This window comes from Labrus mixtus, unplaced genomic scaffold, assembly GCF_963584025.1.
Source record: "Labrus mixtus unplaced genomic scaffold, fLabMix1.1 SCAFFOLD_52, whole genome shotgun sequence".
Taxonomy (NCBI): domain Eukaryota; kingdom Metazoa; phylum Chordata; class Actinopteri; order Labriformes; family Labridae; genus Labrus; species Labrus mixtus.
Genome location: NW_026870139.1, coordinates 302501 through 317500, shown reverse-complemented (window position 1 = coordinate 317500; position 15000 = coordinate 302501). Strand labels below are relative to the sequence as shown.

At 42.8% G+C, this 15000-nt stretch overlaps 25 non-coding genes and 8 pseudogenes across 25 annotated transcripts; all 33 read right to left on the bottom strand.

Moving 5' to 3' along the window:
• Positions 1 to 44: 44 nt before the first annotated feature.
• LOC132963672 (5S ribosomal RNA) lies at positions 45 to 163 on the bottom strand. Its single transcript, XR_009668994.1, has one exon. It is a non-coding gene; the product is annotated as a 5S ribosomal RNA (ribosomal RNA).
• Positions 164 to 284: 121 nt separating this feature from the next.
• Positions 285 to 393, bottom strand: LOC132962776 (5S ribosomal RNA; annotated as a pseudogene).
• Positions 394 to 514: 121 nt separating this feature from the next.
• On the bottom strand, positions 515 to 632 carry LOC132962767 (5S ribosomal RNA). The gene has a single exon (XR_009668670.1). It is a non-coding gene; the product is annotated as a 5S ribosomal RNA (ribosomal RNA).
• Positions 633 to 754: 122 nt separating this feature from the next.
• LOC132963365 (5S ribosomal RNA) lies at positions 755 to 863 on the bottom strand (annotated as a pseudogene).
• A 122-nt stretch (positions 864 to 985) lies between these two features.
• LOC132963137 (5S ribosomal RNA) lies at positions 986 to 1104 on the bottom strand. Its single transcript, XR_009668720.1, has one exon. It is a non-coding gene; the product is annotated as a 5S ribosomal RNA (ribosomal RNA).
• A 122-nt stretch (positions 1105 to 1226) lies between these two features.
• Positions 1227 to 1345, bottom strand: LOC132963631 (5S ribosomal RNA). Its single transcript, XR_009668956.1, has one exon. It is a non-coding gene; the product is annotated as a 5S ribosomal RNA (ribosomal RNA).
• A 122-nt stretch (positions 1346 to 1467) lies between these two features.
• Positions 1468 to 1586, bottom strand: LOC132962645 (5S ribosomal RNA). Its single transcript, XR_009668584.1, has one exon. It is a non-coding gene; the product is annotated as a 5S ribosomal RNA (ribosomal RNA).
• A 6283-nt stretch (positions 1587 to 7869) lies between these two features.
• Positions 7870 to 7988, bottom strand: LOC132963060 (5S ribosomal RNA; annotated as a pseudogene).
• A 122-nt stretch (positions 7989 to 8110) lies between these two features.
• LOC132962858 (5S ribosomal RNA) lies at positions 8111 to 8229 on the bottom strand. The gene has a single exon (XR_009668691.1). It is a non-coding gene; the product is annotated as a 5S ribosomal RNA (ribosomal RNA).
• A 121-nt stretch (positions 8230 to 8350) lies between these two features.
• On the bottom strand, positions 8351 to 8469 carry LOC132962871 (5S ribosomal RNA; annotated as a pseudogene).
• Positions 8470 to 8591: 122 nt separating this feature from the next.
• Positions 8592 to 8710, bottom strand: LOC132963449 (5S ribosomal RNA). Its single transcript, XR_009668783.1, has one exon. It is a non-coding gene; the product is annotated as a 5S ribosomal RNA (ribosomal RNA).
• A 122-nt stretch (positions 8711 to 8832) lies between these two features.
• LOC132962632 (5S ribosomal RNA) lies at positions 8833 to 8951 on the bottom strand. Its single transcript, XR_009668572.1, has one exon. It is a non-coding gene; the product is annotated as a 5S ribosomal RNA (ribosomal RNA).
• A 121-nt stretch (positions 8952 to 9072) lies between these two features.
• LOC132962519 (5S ribosomal RNA) lies at positions 9073 to 9191 on the bottom strand. Its single transcript, XR_009668467.1, has one exon. It is a non-coding gene; the product is annotated as a 5S ribosomal RNA (ribosomal RNA).
• Positions 9192 to 9312: 121 nt separating this feature from the next.
• LOC132963423 (5S ribosomal RNA) lies at positions 9313 to 9431 on the bottom strand. Its single transcript, XR_009668758.1, has one exon. It is a non-coding gene; the product is annotated as a 5S ribosomal RNA (ribosomal RNA).
• A 354-nt stretch (positions 9432 to 9785) lies between these two features.
• On the bottom strand, positions 9786 to 9905 carry LOC132963063 (5S ribosomal RNA; annotated as a pseudogene).
• A 121-nt stretch (positions 9906 to 10026) lies between these two features.
• On the bottom strand, positions 10027 to 10145 carry LOC132963422 (5S ribosomal RNA). Its single transcript, XR_009668757.1, has one exon. It is a non-coding gene; the product is annotated as a 5S ribosomal RNA (ribosomal RNA).
• Positions 10146 to 10499: 354 nt separating this feature from the next.
• Positions 10500 to 10619, bottom strand: LOC132963062 (5S ribosomal RNA; annotated as a pseudogene).
• A 122-nt stretch (positions 10620 to 10741) lies between these two features.
• LOC132962580 (5S ribosomal RNA) lies at positions 10742 to 10860 on the bottom strand. Its single transcript, XR_009668528.1, has one exon. It is a non-coding gene; the product is annotated as a 5S ribosomal RNA (ribosomal RNA).
• A 122-nt stretch (positions 10861 to 10982) lies between these two features.
• LOC132962788 (5S ribosomal RNA) lies at positions 10983 to 11101 on the bottom strand. The gene has a single exon (XR_009668683.1). It is a non-coding gene; the product is annotated as a 5S ribosomal RNA (ribosomal RNA).
• Positions 11102 to 11222: 121 nt separating this feature from the next.
• On the bottom strand, positions 11223 to 11341 carry LOC132962644 (5S ribosomal RNA). The gene has a single exon (XR_009668583.1). It is a non-coding gene; the product is annotated as a 5S ribosomal RNA (ribosomal RNA).
• A 122-nt stretch (positions 11342 to 11463) lies between these two features.
• On the bottom strand, positions 11464 to 11582 carry LOC132962834 (5S ribosomal RNA; annotated as a pseudogene).
• A 122-nt stretch (positions 11583 to 11704) lies between these two features.
• On the bottom strand, positions 11705 to 11823 carry LOC132962517 (5S ribosomal RNA). Its single transcript, XR_009668465.1, has one exon. It is a non-coding gene; the product is annotated as a 5S ribosomal RNA (ribosomal RNA).
• Positions 11824 to 11945: 122 nt separating this feature from the next.
• On the bottom strand, positions 11946 to 12064 carry LOC132963714 (5S ribosomal RNA). Its single transcript, XR_009669034.1, has one exon. It is a non-coding gene; the product is annotated as a 5S ribosomal RNA (ribosomal RNA).
• Positions 12065 to 12186: 122 nt separating this feature from the next.
• Positions 12187 to 12305, bottom strand: LOC132963442 (5S ribosomal RNA). The gene has a single exon (XR_009668777.1). It is a non-coding gene; the product is annotated as a 5S ribosomal RNA (ribosomal RNA).
• Positions 12306 to 12426: 121 nt separating this feature from the next.
• LOC132963620 (5S ribosomal RNA) lies at positions 12427 to 12545 on the bottom strand. The gene has a single exon (XR_009668945.1). It is a non-coding gene; the product is annotated as a 5S ribosomal RNA (ribosomal RNA).
• Positions 12546 to 12668: 123 nt separating this feature from the next.
• On the bottom strand, positions 12669 to 12787 carry LOC132963710 (5S ribosomal RNA). Its single transcript, XR_009669030.1, has one exon. It is a non-coding gene; the product is annotated as a 5S ribosomal RNA (ribosomal RNA).
• A 121-nt stretch (positions 12788 to 12908) lies between these two features.
• Positions 12909 to 13027, bottom strand: LOC132963803 (5S ribosomal RNA). Its single transcript, XR_009669117.1, has one exon. It is a non-coding gene; the product is annotated as a 5S ribosomal RNA (ribosomal RNA).
• A 354-nt stretch (positions 13028 to 13381) lies between these two features.
• On the bottom strand, positions 13382 to 13500 carry LOC132962929 (5S ribosomal RNA). Its single transcript, XR_009668698.1, has one exon. It is a non-coding gene; the product is annotated as a 5S ribosomal RNA (ribosomal RNA).
• A 122-nt stretch (positions 13501 to 13622) lies between these two features.
• Positions 13623 to 13731, bottom strand: LOC132962797 (5S ribosomal RNA; annotated as a pseudogene).
• A 122-nt stretch (positions 13732 to 13853) lies between these two features.
• LOC132963441 (5S ribosomal RNA) lies at positions 13854 to 13972 on the bottom strand. Its single transcript, XR_009668776.1, has one exon. It is a non-coding gene; the product is annotated as a 5S ribosomal RNA (ribosomal RNA).
• Positions 13973 to 14093: 121 nt separating this feature from the next.
• Positions 14094 to 14212, bottom strand: LOC132963608 (5S ribosomal RNA). Its single transcript, XR_009668934.1, has one exon. It is a non-coding gene; the product is annotated as a 5S ribosomal RNA (ribosomal RNA).
• Positions 14213 to 14335: 123 nt separating this feature from the next.
• LOC132963499 (5S ribosomal RNA) lies at positions 14336 to 14454 on the bottom strand. Its single transcript, XR_009668830.1, has one exon. It is a non-coding gene; the product is annotated as a 5S ribosomal RNA (ribosomal RNA).
• Positions 14455 to 14575: 121 nt separating this feature from the next.
• Positions 14576 to 14694, bottom strand: LOC132962555 (5S ribosomal RNA). The gene has a single exon (XR_009668503.1). It is a non-coding gene; the product is annotated as a 5S ribosomal RNA (ribosomal RNA).
• Positions 14695 to 15000: the final 306 nt, after the last annotated feature.

Sequence of the window (15000 nt, the reverse complement as noted above, 5' to 3'; positions counted from 1 at the left end):
TCTATATGATAAAAAAAAAAAACATATGATCAAAAAAATGAAAAAGCTTACAGCACCTGGTATTCCCAGGCGGTCTCCCATCCAAGTACTAACCAGGCCCGACCCTGCTTAGCTTCCGAGATCGGACGAGATCAGGCGTGTTCAGGGTGGTATGGCCTTAAGCCATTATTGTGTGCAGAGAGTGGCCTTTTAAAGATGTCATGCCCTTGATTCTGGCTGAATTTTTGGACATGTGAATATGTCTCTATATGATAAAAAAAAACATATGATCAAAAAAATGAAAAAGCTTACAGCACCTGGTATTCCCAGGCGGTCTCCCATCCAAGTACTAACCAGGCCCGACCCTGCTTAGCTTCCGAGATCGGGCGTGTTCAGGGTGGTATGGCCGTCAGCTGTTATTGTGTGCAGAAAGGGGCCTTTTAAAGATGTCATGCCCTTGATTCTGGCTGAATTTTTGGACATGTGAATATGTCTCTATATGATAAAAAAAAACATATGATCAAAAAAATGAAAACGCTTACAGCACCTGGTATTCCCAGGTGGTCTCCCATCCAAGTACTAACCAGCCCGACCCTGCTTAGCTTCCGAGATGGGACGAGATCGGGCGTGTTAAGGGTGGTATGGCCGTAAGCCATTATTGTGTGCAGACAGGGGCCTTTTAAAGATGTTATGCCCTTGATTCTGGCTGAATTTTTGGACATGTGAATATGTCTCTATATGATAAAAAAAAAACATATGATCAAAAAAATGAAAAAGCTTACAGCACCTGGTATTCCCAGGCGGTCTCCCATCCAACTACTAACCAGGCCCGACCCTGCTTTGCTTCTGAGATCGGACGAGTTCAGGGTGGTATGGACGTAAGGCATTATTGTGTGCAGAAAGGGGCCTTTTAAAGATATCATGCCCTTGATTCTGGCTGAATTTTTGGACATGTGAATATGTCTCTATATGATAAAAAAAAAACATATGATCAAAAAAATGAAGAAGCTTACAGCACCTGGTATTCCCAGGCGGTCTCCCATCCAAGTACTAACCAGGCCCGACCCTGCTTAGCTTCCGAGATCGGACGAGATCAGGCGTGTTCAGGGTGGTATGGCCGTAAGCCATTATTGTGTGCAGACAGGGGCCTTTTAAAGATGTCATGCCCTTGATTCTGGCTGAATTTTTGGACATGTGAATATGTCTCTATATGATAAAAAAAAACATATGATCAAAAAAAATGAAAAAGCTTACAGCACCTGGTATTCCCAGGCGGTCTCCCATCCAAGTACTAACCAGGCCCGACCCTGCTTAGCTTCCGAGATCGGACGAGATCGGGCGTGTTCAGGGTGGTATGGCCGTAAGCCATTATTGTATGCAGAAAGGGGCCTTTTAAAGATGTCATGCCCTTGATTCTGGCTGAATTTTTGGACATGTGAATATGTCTCTATATGATAAAAAAAAAACATATGATCAAAAAAATGAAAAAACTTACAGCACCTGGTATTCCCAGGCGGTCTCCCATCCAGGTACTAACCAGGCCATACCCTGCTTAGCTTCCGAGATCGGACGAGATCAGGCGTGTTCAGGGTGGTATGGCCTTAAGCCATTATTGTGTGCAGAGAGTGGCCTTTTAAAGATGTCATGCCCTTGATTCTGGCTGAATTTTTGGACATGTGAATATGTCTCTATATGATAAAAAAAACATATGATAGAAAAAAATGAAAAAGCTTACAGCACCTGGTATTCCCAGGCGGTCTCCCATCCAAGTACTAACCAGGCCCGACCCTGCTTAGCTTCCGAGATCAGACGAGATCAGGCGTGTTTTTTTTTTTTTTTTTTATCTTTTATTATCAAAATTACAAAAACATTTATAATTCTTTCACATCATTTACAACAAATGCTATTACAATACATACACCCTCTAAATTAAACCTCCCCTCTGACGCAAACGGCACCCTAAAAACAATAAAAACATAGCATCAGAAAAAAAACTCAAACCACCCCTGATACCCCCAACTCATGACAACTCTTCTGAGTCCCTCCCCCAAAGCAAACACCCCTCTGAAAACAAACCACAAAAACATACAAAAACCCCACAGTATTCACAAAAAACCACTGAGAAAAAAAAAACCCCAAATCAAATCACCCATTTTCCCCATGACCAAAAAAGAAGCCCTCGTACCAAAAAAACAAAAACAAAATAATTTAGACATCCCACAAAATTCCCTCCTCATTTACTCTACACACATTCGCACCTTCCACAAACATTCTCACAAACTCACTCTCATTCGCTATGTACAACAATTTAAGATGTGCTTTCCATTCATTCACAAACATTCTCCACACATTCATTTTCTCACTTTCATACAGTGCATAATTCCTTCTGTTAAAAACCGCTTTTCTTGCAAAAGCCAAAATTATATTCATTACATTGTGATTTTTTTGTTTTGTTCCCACCCCCAACAACACCGACAATTCCCACCCCCTTTCATTCCAACACTCATTCTTACTGCATTTCCCCAACATTTCTCTTATTTTTCCCCAAAAATAAACCAATTCCCCACACGTAACAAACAAATGTATTAAATCCTCATCCGTACTTTCACATACACAACACTTTCTTTCATACCTCTCCTTATGGATCTGATGCAGGACGATGCAGGTGAAGATCCTCCTGTGCCTCAGTTTGAAATCTAGGTCAAATATTGCATGTGGTGTATGCGGAATGTTAATGTTCTTCCATATCATGTTGCTTGTTATGTCCGGGTATGTGTCTGTCCATTTTACTTCGGATGTGGGTTTCTGTATTCTATGTGTGATTGCGCACCTATACCAAATTTTTGTAGTGACATCTGTAATGTTGTGTTTCTTCTCCCCTAGGCACAGGGAGATCCCCCCCACATCGTCCTGCATCACTCCCTCCTTCTCTTTGATTAATTTTTCCCATTCGCTCGACAAAGACAATTTTACATTTGCAAACACTCCCTCAATCACATCCTTTCTGCACACACACCCTTTATTTTTTAAACCCCTCACCACCATTTGCAAATCAAAATCCCCCCCACAGTTCAGTAAATCCCTTATTCTAATATATCCCGCTTTCGACATAGCTTCACACTTAATTACCCTCTCCCCATTTTTAAAATACGGGCTCGAGAGGAAGGGCAGTCGTAGCACTGACCCTCTCGTTCCGCACTCTGGTACAGTCCAGGATGAAACCTGATACCACGCACTGAGTACTTCCTGGAAAAACCGTGGCAAGTGTTTAAATGAATCCGGGTTATTGATCTGGTACAGGTTGTCCTCGTTGTAGAGTCCAAAACTGCACAGATATTGTTTGAAGTGGTTTTTCCAAACTACGTTCCGGTTCTGGTCCATAAATTTGCCTATCAATTTGACTCTTAGTGCTACTTTTTTTGTAAGTAAATCAATCAAAGCTAGCCCCCCCTGATCTTTAGCCCCTATTATTGTTTTGTGAGCTATACTCGCTGCTTTGTTTTTCCAAATAAAGTCCCTAATGGTCTTTGAAATCTCCTTAAAGGCCCAGTCCGGAAGCGTACAAGTACTCAGCGCATGATTCACTTTGGACAACACGAGAGCATTTGTTACGGCTACCCTTCCTCTCAACAATAGACCCCCCGCTTTCCACAAATTCAATGTTTTTTTAATTTTACCCACCACCTCTATCCATGTTACATCATCACATTCATTCTCATTTTTCCCCATATTCACTCCCAACACTTTTCTTCTCTCACACACCGTTTTAAATCCCCACTTATTAACTAGATTGGATTCCTTACCTAGTAACATCATTTCTGACTTATTTTCATTTACTTTTGCCCCAGATGCTCTTTCATAAGTTTGTACATGTTTTAAGATCAATTCTATATCCTCCTCTCCTTTTACCATTATATTCACGTCATCTGCATACTGTATTATTTTTACGTTTTCCTTACCTATACCTTTTATGTTTACGTCTTCCGATATCAGTGCTGCCAGCGGCTCTGCTACCAAGCTGTACAACAGCGCTGACATCGGACATCCTTGTCTCACTGACCTTGATATTTTAAAAGAATCAGTTAGTTCCCCGTTACATTTTATCTTGCTTTCCGCTCCTGTATACAACATATTTATCCATTCTCTCATTCTCTCCCCGAATCCAAACTTCTCTAACACCTTCCCCATGAACCCGTGATCTACTCTGTCAAAAGCTTTATTTAAATCTATCCCTAGCCATATTCCCCCCTCCCCTTCCATATCCCTGACCGTCTGTTTTATTGAAATGATTGAGTCTGCTATGTCTCTGTTTGGTATACTGTATGATTGTGTTTGTTCTATGATTGTTCCTATTACCTCCCTGATTCTATTGGCTATTGTTTTCGCTATGATTTTGTAGTCTGTGTTGAGTAGGCTGATTGGTCTGTAGTTGTCCAGATTTTTATTGTCCCCCTTGTTTTTGTAAAAAATAGTAACCACCCCTTCCCCTAAACTTTTTGGTATATGTTTCACTTTTTCCATATATTTACTCAATTTGTTCACCAAGGGCACCAGCTGCTCTTTGAAAGCTTGGTAGAATTCTGCAGTTAGGCCATCGCTCCCAGGACTTTTGTTTTTGTTTAACCCCTCTAAAGCACTTCTGATTTCTCCCTCTGTAAACTCACAATCACACCACATTTTATCGTCCTCGCTTAGTTTTTTCTTTAAGGCACCCAAAGCTCTGTTCACACTCACGCTATCACACTCCTGTCTCGAAAACAGGCTTTCATAATAGCCCTTTACTATTTCTAAAATTCCCTTTTTATCTGTCACACTTTTACCTGCTTCATTTAATAATTCGTTTATTTCTGTTCTTTTTTGTTTTTGTTTTTCCAGACCTAAAAAAAAGGCTGTACTCCTCTCCCCCTCATACATATATTGTATTTTACTCCTAATGGCTGCACCCCTACTCTTTTTAAGTTCAATCACTCCCAACTGTTCTTTTAAATGTATGTATTTTTCGACATCTACATTATCTACACTGTCAAGCGATGCTATTTCCTCACTTAGTTGTTTTCTCAAATTCTCTTCCTTTCTATTTTCTCTCCACTTTTTCTCTTTACTATAATTGATACACTTTTTTTAAATTCTGACTTTTACACTATCCCACCACACATTCATATCTTCACTCTCATTCCACTCATATCCCACATCATTCAACAATCTTTCCATACTTTTCACAAACATTCCATCATCCAGCAAGCTTGCATTAAAGCACCATATCCCTCCTTTACGTACATTCGTTTCTTTTCTAAACGTGATTTCTATTCCAGCGTGATCGCTCCACATATTAGTTTTATATTCAACTTCTTTAATCCACCTCACTACCTCGCATGTCACCAAAGCATAATCTATTCTAGATTGTTTTAATCTATTCAGTACAATTTGTCTCCTGGAGAACACCCTCTCCCATGGATGTAGCAATCTCCAAATATCAATGCATTGTTTCGTTATCATTATATCTTTAAGTGTCCCCCTGCTCACATCCCCCTTAAACACATTATTTTTTGACACATCGGTGGGTGTCATCGCCACATTAAAGTCACCGATTATTATACAATTCCTTTCCCACCATTTGCTTATTGCAATGAAGAATGTTTTCCTTTCTTTTTCTCCATTCGGTGCATATATATTTATGATTCTTATATTTTTCGTTTCATACACACAGTCTATTACTATTATTCTTCCTTCTTTGTCTCCATAAACCAAATTTACCCCTGTTACCCGACCCGTTTTGACTAAAACCGCCACTCCTCTCGCCCTCGACGTGCCATTGGAGCAGAAAATATGGCCCACAAAGTCTTTTTTTATGTCTTCCACCAGGGAATCATCCCACCTGGTCTCCTGCAGGCACAAAACGTCATTCTGCAAGGAAAGAATCGCATGTCTTTTTTCTTTGTTCCTTAGTCCATTCACGTTTATCGAAAATAAATTAAAGGCCATTATCATAAAAATAAAAACAAAAAAAACTGATTTACAGGGGTTATTGTCAGTCATTATTTGTCCTTACATTTCAATTTTTTCACCAACTTTTTTCGTTGTCCAAGACTTAGTCTTTTTTGCGCACTCGCCAGTTCACTCACATCCATTTCGCTGTCCGTTTCATTGGGACTGGTGCTTTTACCCGTATTATTTAGCGTGATTTTTCTCCCTCCCGCCTGTCCAACACCACTCTCAGGCATCTCCCTCCCCTCTGTGCTCATGCTTACCCCCGGGTCTTCTGCCACGTCCCTTCCGTCTCCTTTTTTCCCTCTCTCGCTCGTTTTTCGCTGCTTCTGCTGTCCTCCCTCTCCAGCCAGCTCCGGCGTCTCCAGCTCGCACTCTGACGCCCGTTCTCCTCCGCTCTCTCCGCTCTGCTCCATTTCTCCGTCACTGTTCTCGTCTTCTCTGATCTCCTTCCTGCTTGCTCCGATCACCTCCTTCTCCTCCGCCTCCTCCTCGTACACCTCCTCCGCCTCGTCTTCATCCTCGTACACCTCCTCCACCTCGTTCTTGCTTTCCTCTCCGTTCTCACACTCACATTCATTTTCTCTTTTTTTACAGTTTGTGCATTTTGTGCTGTTCGCGCTGCACTCTCGCGCAAAGTGTCCCTGCACCCCACAGTTGTGGCACATAAATTCTGGACACTCTCCCAGGATGTGTCCCGGCTGGATGCACATCCTGCACACTTTTTGTTGTCTATCATGTATTACTCTAAAGTATTCGTTCCCCATCACAGTGTTAAACTTTGTGGAGTAAGGGAGTGACTGTACCTGGTCATTAAATCTGACCCGGACAAACCTCGTTCCGTCAGCTATCATTGTTCCAGGCCACATTCTGCGTTTTATTGGTGATGTCGGTTTCACTCCCCATCCCGTCAGCTTCCAAACTATTTCTTCATCTGTGATATACGCTGGCAGGTTTAAAAAAGACACCACCAGTTCATCATTATTTAGTTCTCTCGCCACGACTCTGGTCTCTCCGATCTTAAATCCATCCAGCAGCCTTTCCTTTCCTTTAATGTTGCTCACCGTCACCTCCAGTTTTTCAGGTCCCAGGGTTCTGCACGCCAGCAGGCCCCCACAGATCATTTTTATGTTGCTCATGACGTGATTTAGAGGAACTTTGTCTCCCACCATTTCAATGTTTAGTGTTAGTTTTCTCTCAAAAGACACTTTTGCTTCCTCTTTTTCTGCTCTCTCGCCACCTCTCCCATTCTCTGCATGCGGAGCAATCAGCCCGCCGCTCATCTCTCTTCCTCTCTCTCCGTCATCCATTCCGTTCCCTGTTTCATTTGCCGTTTTCATCCGTCCTTTTTGTCCGTCGTTCTTCTCGTTGTCGTTTAATCCATTCCTTTGTTTCAGTGCCATGTTTGTTTGTTCACGTTGTTGTCCGTTCTCTTTTCCTTTTTCCATCTCTCCAGTCCGTGGTCCTATCATCTTTGTGATCCGTCCGTGTGAGTTTGCTCGCGACATACGAGCAAACATTCACAAAAAACAAAAATTCTTCACAAAATTGTGGAAAAAAAACAGGAAAAAAAGGTGAAAAGAAAAACGATCCCCCTAACAGTCAGTGACTGCTGGGGGACATTCACTCACAATCTGAGGTATTTAAATAAATCCAAAGCGCATCCAAAAAACAAACAAATTAGTCCAGCTGTCCTGCTCAGTACTGACACGTCAGCTCTCCTTCAGTACCACACAAACTCTGACAGCAAAAGGGGCGTGTTCAGGGTGGTATGGCCGTAAGCCATTATTGTGTGCAGAAAGGGGCCTTTTAAAGATGTCATGCCCTTGATTCTGGCTAAATTTTTGGACATGTGAATATGTCTCTATATGATAAAAAAAAAACATATGATCAAAAAAATGAAAAAGCTTACAGCGTCTGGTATTCCCAGGCGGTCTCCCATCCAAGTACTAACCAGGCACGACCCTACTTAGTTTCCGAGATCGGACGACATCGGGCGTGTTAAGGGTGGTATGGCCGTAAGCTGTTATTGTGTGCAGAAAGGGGCCTTTTAAAGATGTCATGCCCTTGATTCTGGCTGAATTTTTGGACATGTGAATATGTCTCTATATGATAAAAAAAAAACATATGATCAAAATAATGAAAAAGCTTACAGCACCTGGTATTCCCAGGCGGTCTCCCATCCAAGTACTAACCAGGCCCTACCCTGCTTAGCTTCCGAGATCTGACGAGATCAGGCGTGTTCAGGGTGGTATGGCCGTAAGCCATTATTGTGTGCAGACAGGGGCCTTTTAAAGATGTCATGCCCTTGATTCTGGCTGAATTTTTGGACATGTGAATATGTCTCTATATGATAAAAAAAAACATATGATTAAAAAAATGAAAAAACTTACAGCACCTGGTATTCCCAGGCTGTCTCCCATCCAAGTACTAACCAGGCCCTACTCTGCTTAGCTTCCGAGATCGGACGACATCAGGCGTGTTCAGGGTGGTATGGCCGTAAGCCATTATTGTATGCAGAAAGGGGCCTTTTAAAGATGTCATGCCCTTGATTCTGGCTGAATTTTAGGACATGTGAATATGTCTCTATATGATAAAAAAAAAACATATGATCAAAAAAATGAAAGAGCTTACAGCACCTGGTATTCCCAGGCGGTCTCCCATCCAAGTACTAACCAGGCCCGACCCTGCTTAGCTTCCGAGATCGGACGAGATCGGGCTTGTTCAGGGTGGTATGGCCGTAAGCCATTATTGTGTGCAGAAAGGGGCCTTTTAAAGATGTCATGCCCTTGATTCTGGCTGAATTTTTGGACATGTGAATATGTCTCTATATGATAAAAAAAAACATATGATCAAACAAAATGAAAAAGCTTACAGCACTTGGTATTCCCAGGCGGTCTCCCATCCAAGTACTAAGCAGGCCCGACCCTGCTTAGCTTCTGAGATCGGATGAGATCGGGCGTGTTCATGGTGGTATGGCCGTAAGCCATTATTGTGTGCAGAAAGGGGCCTTTTAAAGATGTCATGCCCTTGATTCTGGCTGAATTTTTGGACATGTGAATATGTCTCTATATGATAAAAAAAAACATATGATCAAAAAAATGAAAAAGCTTACAGCACCTGGTATTCCCAGGCGGTCTCCCATCCAAGTACTAACCAGGCCCGACCCTGCATAGCTTCCGAGATCGGACGAGATTGGGCGTGTTCAGGGTGGTATGGCCATAAGCCATTATTGTGTGCAGACAGGGGCCTTTTAAAGATGTCATGCCCTTGATTCTGGCTGAATTTTTGGACATGTGAATATGTCTCTATATGATAAAAAAAAACATATGATCAAAAAAATGAAAACGCTTACAGCACCTGGTATTCCCAGGTGGTCTCCCATCCAAGTACTAACCAGGCCCGACCCTGCTTTGCTTCCGAGATCGGACGAGATCGGGCGTGTTCAGGGTGGTATGGCCGTAAGCCATTATTGTGTGCAGACAGGGGCCTTTTAAAGATGTCATGCCCTTGATTCTGGCTGAATTTTTGGACATGTGAATATGTCTCTATATGATAAAAAAAAAACATTTGATCAAAAAAATGAAACAGCTTACAGCATTTGATATTCCACAGGCGGTCTCCCATCCAAGTACTAACGAGGCCCGACCCTGCATAGCTTCCGAGATCGGGCGTGTTCAGGGTGGTATGGCCGTAAGCCATTATTGTGTGCAGAAAGGGGCCTTTTAAAGATGTCATGCCCTTGATTCTGGCTGAATTTTTGGACATGTGAATATGTCTCTCTATGATAAAAAAAAAACAAATGATCAAAAAAATGAAACAGCTTACAGCATCTGGTATTCCACAGGCGGTCTCCCATCCAAGTACTAACCAGGCACGACCCTGCTTAGTTTCCGAGATCGGACGAGATCGGACGAGTTCAGGGTGGTATGACCGTAAGCCATTATTGTGTGCAGAAAGGGGCCTTTTAAAGATATCATGCCCTTGATTCTGGCTAAATTTTTGGACATGTGAATATGTCTCTATATGATAAAAAAAAACATATGATCAAAAAAATGAAAACGCTTACAGCACCTGGTATTCCCAGGTGGTCTCCCATCCAAGTACTAACCAGGCCCGACCCTGCTTTGCTTCCGAGATCGGACGAGATCGGGCGTGTTCAGGGTGGTATGGCCGTAAGCCATTATTGTATGCAGACAGGGGCCTTTTAAAGATGTCATGCCCTTGATTCTGGCTGAATTTTTGGACATGTGAATATGTCTCTATATGATAAAAAAAAAACATTTGATCAAAAAAATGAAACAGCTTACAGCATTTGATATTCCACAGGCGGTCTCCCATCCAAGTACTAACGAGGCCCGACCCTGCATAGCTTCCGAGATCGGGCGTGTTCAGGGTGGTATGGCCGTAAGCCATTATTGTGTGCAGAAAGGGGCCTTTTAAAGATGTCATGCCCTTGATTCTGGCTGAATTTTTGGACATGTGAATATGTCTCTCTATGATAAAAAAAAAACAAATGATCAAAAAAATGAAACAGCTTACAGCATCTGGTATTCCACAGGCGGTCTCCCATCCAAGTACTAACCAGGCACGACCCTGCTTAGTTTCCGAGATCGGACGAGATCGGACGAGTTCAGGGTGGTATGACCGTAAGCCATTATTGTGTGCAGAAAGGGGCCTTTTAAAGATGTCATGCCCTTGATTCTGGCTGAATTTTTGGACATGTGAATATGTCTCTATATGATAAAAAAAAAACATATGATCAAAAAAATGAAAGAGCTTACAGCACCTGTTATTCCCAGGCGGTCTCCCATCCAAGTACTAACCAGGCCCGACCCTGCTTAGCTTCCTAGATCGGACGAGATCGGGCTTGTTCAGGGTGGTATGGCCGTAAGCCATTATTGTGTGCAGAAAGGGGCCTTTTAAAGATGTCATGCCCTTGATTCTGGCTGAATTTTTGGACATGTGAATATGTCTCTATATGATAAAAAAAAACATATGATCAAACAAAATGAAAAAGCTTACAGCACCTGATATTCCCAGGCGGTCTCCCATCCAAGTACTAAGCAGGCCCGACCCTGCTTAGCTTCCGAGATCGGATGAGATCGGGCGTGTTCAGGGTGGTATGGCCGTAAGCCATTATTGTGTGCAGAAAGGGGCCTTTTAAAGATGTCATGCCCTTGATTCTGGCTGAATTTTTGGACATGTGAATATGTCTCTATATGATAAAAAAAAACATATGATCAAAAAAATGAAAAAGCTTACAGCACCTGGTATTCCCAGGCGGTCTCCCATCCAAGTACTAACCAGGCCCGACCCTGCATAGCTTCCGAGATCGGACGAGATTGGGCGTGTTCAGGGTGGTATGGCCGGAAGCCATTATTGTGTGCAGAAAGGGGCCATTTAAAGATGTCATGCCCTTGATTCTGGCTAAATTTTTGGACATGTGAATATGTCTCTATATGATAAAAAAAAAACATATGATCAAAAAAATGAAAAAGCTTACAGCGTCTGGTATTCCCAGGCGGTCTCCCATCCAAGTACTAACCAGGCACGACCCTACTTAGTTTCCGAGATCGGACGAGATCGGGCGTGTTAAGGGTGGTATGGCCGTAAGCCGTTATTGTGTGCAGAAAGGGGCCTTTTAAAGATGTCATGCCCTTGATTCTGGCTGAATTTTTGGACATGTGAATATGTCTCTATGTGATAAAAAAAAAACATATGATCAAAAAAATGAAAAAGCTTACAGCACCTGGTATTCCCAGGCGGTCTCCCATCCAAGTACTAACCAGGCCCTAGCCTGCTTAGCTTCCGAGATCGGACAAGATCAGGCGTGTTCAGGGTGGTATGGCCATAAGCCATTATTGTGTGCAGACAGGGGCCTTTTAAAGATGTCATGCCCTTGATTCTGGCTGAATTTTTGGACATGTGAATATGTCTCTATATGATAAAAAAAAAACATATGATCAAAAAAATGAAAACGCTTACAGCACCTGGTATTCCCAGGTGGTCTCCCATCCAAGTACTAACCAGGCCCTACCCTGCTTAGCTTCCGAGATCGGACGAGATCGGGCGTGTTCAGGGTGGTATGGCCGTAAGCCATTATTGTATGCAGAAAGGGGCCTTTTAAAGATGTCATGCCCTTGATTCTGGCTGAATCTTTGGACATGTGAATATGTCTCTATATGATAAAAAAAAAACATATGATCAAAAAAATGAAAAAACTTACAGCACCTGGTATTCCCAGGCGGTCTCCCATCCAAGTACTAACCAGGCCCTACCCTGCTTAGCTTCCGAGATCGGACGAGATCAGGCGTGTTCAGGGTGGTATGGCCGTAAGCCATTATTGTGTGCAGAGAGGGGCCTTTTAAAGAAGTCATGCCCTTGATTCTGGCTGAATTTTTGGACATGTGAATATGTCTCTATATGATAAAAAAAACACATGATCAAAAAAAATGAAAAAGCTTACAGCACCTGGTATTCCCAGGCGGTCTCCCATCCAAGTACTAACCAGGCCCGACCCTGCTTAGCTTCCGAGATCGGACGAGATCGGGCGTGTTCAGGGTGGTATGGCCGTAAGCCATTATTGTGTGCAGAAAGGGGCCTTTTAAAGATGTCATGCCCTTGATTCTGGCTGAATTTTTGGACATGTAAATATGTCTCTATATGATTAAAAAAAAACATATGATCAAACAAAATGAAAAAGCTTACAGCACCTGGTATTCCCAGGCGGTCTCCCATCCAAGTACTAACCAGGCCCGACCTTGCTTAGCTTCTGAGATCAGACGAGATCGGGCGTGTTCAGGGTGGTATGGCCGTAAGCCATTATTGTGTGCAGAAAGGGGCCTTTTAAAGATGTCATGCCCTTGATTCTGCCTGAATTTTTGGACATGTGAATATGTCTCTATATGATAAAAAAAAACATATGATCAAAAAAATGAAAATGCTTACAGCACCTGGTATTCCCAGGCGGTCTCCCATCCAAGTACTAACCAGGCCCGACCCTGCTTAGCTTCCGAGATCGGACGAGATCAGGCGTGTTCAGGGTTGTATGGCCATAAGCTGTTATTGTGTGCAGAAAGGGGCCTTTTAAAGATCTCATGCCCTTGATTCTGGCTGAATTTTTGGACATGTGAATATGTCTCTATATGATAAAAAAAGAACATATGATCAAAAAAAATGAAAAAGCTTACAGCACCTGGTATTCCCAGGCGGTCTCCCATCCAAGTACTAACCAGGCCAGACGCTGCTTAGCTTCCGAGATCGGACAAGTTCAGGGCGGTATGTCCTTAAGCCATTATTGTGTGCAGAAAGGGGCCTTTTAAAGATGTCATGCCCTTGATTCTGGCTGAATTTTTGGACATGTGAATATGTCTCTATATGATAAAAAAAAAACATATGATCAAAAAAATGAAAAAACTTACAGCACCTGGTATTCCCAGGCGGTCTCCCATCCAAGTACTAACCAGGCCCTACCCTGCTTAGCTTCCGAGATCGGACGAGATCAGGCGTGTTCAGGGTGGTATGGCCGTAAGTCATTATTGTGTGCAGACAGGGGCCTTTTAAAGATGTCATGCCCTTGATTCTGGCTGAATTTTTGGACATGTGAATATGTCTCTATATGATAAAAAAAAAACATATGATCAAAAAAATGAAAAACCTTACAGCACCTGGTATTCCCAGGCGGTCTCCCATCCAAGTACTATCCAGGCCCGACCCTGCTTAGCTTCCGAGATCGGGCGTGTTCAGGGTGGTATGGCCGTAAGTCATTATTGTGTGCAGTAAGGGGCCTTTTAAATATGTCATGCCCTTGATTCTGGCTGAATCTTTGGACATGTGAATATGTCTCTATATGATAAAAAAAAAACATATGATCAAAAAAATGAAAAAACTTACAGCACCTGGTATTCCCAGGCGGTCTCCCATCCAAGTACTAACCAGGCCCTACCCTGCTTAGCTTCCGAGATCGGACGAGATCAGGCGTGTTCAGGGTGGTATGGCCGTAAGCCATTATTGTGTGCAGAGAGGGGCCTTTTAAAGAAGTCATGCCCTTGATTCTGGCTGAATTTTTGGACATGTGAATATGTCTCTATATGATAAAAAAAACACATGATCAAAAAAAATGAAAAAGCTTACAGCACCTGGTATTCCCAGGCGGTCTCCCATCCAAGTACTAACCAGGCCCGACCCTGCTTAGCTTCCGAGATCGGACGAGATCGGGCGTGTTCAGGGTGGTATGGCCGTAAGCCATTATTGTGTGCAGAAAGGGGCCTTTTAAAGATGTCATGCCCTTGATTCTGGCTGAATTTTTGGACATGTGAATATGTCTCTATATGATTAAAAAAAAACATATGATCAAACGAAATGAAAAAGCTTACAGCACCTGGTATTCCCAGGCGGTCTCCCATCCAAGTACTAACCAGGCCCGACCCTGCTTAGCTTCTGAGATCAGACGAGATCGGGCGTGTTCAGGGTGGTATGGCCGTAAGCCATTATTGTGTGCAGAAAGGGGCCTTTTAAAGATGTCATGCCCTTGATTCTGCCTGAATTTTTGGACATGTGAATATGTCTCTAAATGATAAAAAAAAACATATGATCAAAAAAATGAAAATGCTTACAGCACCTGGTATTCCCAGGCGGTCTCCCATCCAAGTACTAACCAGGCCCGACCCTGCTTAGCTTCCGAGATCGGACGAGGTCAGGCGTGTTCAGGGTTGTATGGCCGTAAGCTGTTATTGTGTGCAGAAAGGGGCCTTTTAAAGATCTCATGCCCTTGATTCTGGCTGAATTTTTGGACATGTGAATATGTCTCTATATGATAAAAAAAGAACATATGATCAAAAAAAATGAAAAAGCTTACAGCACCTGGTATTCCCAGGCGGTCTCCCATCCAAGTACTAACCAGGCCAGACGCTGCTTAGCTTCCGAGATCGGACAAGTTCAGGGTGGTATGTCCTTAAGCCATTATTGTGTGCAGAAAGGGGCCTTTTAAAGATGTCATGCCCTTGATTCTGGCTGAATTTTTGGACATGTGAA